Source organism: Cricetulus griseus (assembly GCF_003668045.3).
Source record: "Cricetulus griseus strain 17A/GY chromosome 1 unlocalized genomic scaffold, alternate assembly CriGri-PICRH-1.0 chr1_0, whole genome shotgun sequence".
In the NCBI taxonomy this organism is placed as follows: Eukaryota; Metazoa; Chordata; class Mammalia; order Rodentia; family Cricetidae; genus Cricetulus; species Cricetulus griseus.
This window is the reverse complement of record NW_023276806.1, coordinates 145,224,897-145,227,038: the sequence shown is the minus strand read 5'-3', so window position 1 is coordinate 145,227,038 and position 2,142 is coordinate 145,224,897. Positions and strand designations below refer to the sequence as shown.

At 39.6% G+C, this 2,142-nt stretch overlaps 1 pseudogene; it reads left to right on the top strand.

The window, feature by feature from the left end:
- The first annotated feature begins 419 nt into the window (after positions 1 to 419).
- Positions 420 to 903, top strand: LOC118239523 (annotated as a pseudogene).
- The last annotated feature ends 1,239 nt before the right edge of the window (positions 904 to 2,142 follow it).

The window sequence follows — 2,142 nt, the reverse complement described above, 5'->3', positions numbered from 1 at the left end:
GTAACTTGAGCAACAACATTCAGAATAAAATACCCTTTGCTCAGAGTGTTCTTAAACATTTCAAATGTCCAAACTACCATTTGTGCGTTAGAGAGAGATTGTCACCTTAACTTACCATTTTTCCAAACTGTAAAAACAAATAAAATCTTCCCATTCTAATTCATTTAGAAAATGGAATGCCACTGGGTGGTGGTGGCGTACGCCTTTAATCGCAGCACTCAGGAGGCAGAGGCAGGTGGATCTCTGTGAGACCAGCCAGGTCTACTAGAGATAGTTTCAGGTCAGCCTCCAAAGCCACAGAGAAACCCTATCTCGGAAAAAAAAAAGAAAAAGAAAAAGAAAAAGAAAATGGAATGCCTCCCTATGTTCCCTTAAAAAGGAGAAAGACATGAAGAAAAAATGTCATTTAAAGAAAGTAATTCTACAACGGTCATGTTGGTCCTGGTGCTAAGTGCTCCAAGGAGGTAGCCACTGCCATCCAAGGGGCCATCATCTTGGCCACGCTTTCCATTGTGCCTGTGCAGAGAAGCTACTGGGGAAACAAGAGTGGCACTGTTTAATACAAAGTGGCAGGTCGCTGTGGCTCTGTGTTGGTGCATCTCATCCCTGCCCCCAGAGGCACTGGCATTGTCTCTGCTCCTGTGCCCAAGAAGCTGTTGCTGATGGCTGGTGTTGATGACTACTACACATCAGCCAGGGGCTTCATTGCCACCCTAGGAAACTTTTAGTGCCATCTCCAAGACCTACAGCTACCTTACCCCCAACCTCTGGAATGAGACTGTCTTCACCAAGTCTCCTTATCAGGAATTCACTGACCATCTTGTGAAAGCCCACACCAGAGTCTGTTCAGATGTTCCAGCTGTGGTCACCACATATTTTATACATGGAAATAAATTGAATTAAGTCTGTTTAAAAAGAAAGCAATTGACACCACATCAACTCTACTTATTCATTCTTCTTCTCCAAGTCCCCTGTGATAGCAAATATGGTTTCTTCAGCAGTCCACAAGCAACTAATGCCATACATCATGTGTGTCCCCAACTGACATATACACATACCATGAACAGCCTGCTTAGAAGGCCAAATAGACCTGCAGCCAAAGCTCATAGAGAACAATCTATGCTGAGACTCATAGAAATATTTCCAGTGCATATATCCTAATTATTTGACCAAAAGAGGAATTATCAGAGTTAGGAAAAGACAAAATGCACCTGTCTGGTCAGGACAAAGGATCAGTAGAACAGGAAATCTGATTTTAGATCTGTCTGAGGTAGACTATAGCTGTTGAAGAATGTTATTTTAAGAAGTGTTACACTTGTTTGTGCTGTGGAACATTTGTTTCAATGATGCAAAGATGTATTGCATTCTTTTAGGCTGCGTTTGTTTCACTCTGTGAAGCTGTGTAACTTTGCCTGTCTAAAACACCCAAAGAAGAAAGAACCAAAAAGAGTAAAAAGAACAAAAACAACCAACTGCATATAGCCTTGATTAGCAGAAGCTTGTGGGAATCTGAAATATGTTATCAAGGTATATGAATCTTTTGAAATATTCCACTAAGTTTTGTGACTTGTGACATTGTTAATAAAGGTGAGGGTAGTGATGGGGACAGAGCTGTGTAATCTGAAGAAACACAAAGATCATGCCTTATGCCAATGTGAGAAACTATTTTCCTAGTATAATAAAGGAAAACAAAATAACATTGTGAAAATCAGCTGTGTTAATTGTTCATTGTGTTGTCTGGGTTTATAAGAACAATCTTTCCAGTGATGATGACAATAGCATTCTAGTTTTGTAAGGAAATATCCTGAGACAATTGTTACACCTCTTACAACACATAGCTCTAGCCCTTGATTGCTTAATACAGAGCTCATCCAGACAAGGGAAGGAAAAAGAAACATACCAGAGTAACTTTCATCTAGATACCTGAGAGTTTATTTATATGCCATGTGCTTTTCTCATTTGATTTAAAAGGGCTAAGGCTAGTTGTTTACTGTTCCTTCTCTATCAGGGGCATCATAGGAATTATGAACACATGTAAAGTGATGACCAAAGTAACATTCAAGGATTCCACCATTTTTATGAGAGTAGAAGTCTCTTAAAGCTGCAATATTATGAAACATTTTACATATGTGTGTGTTAAAG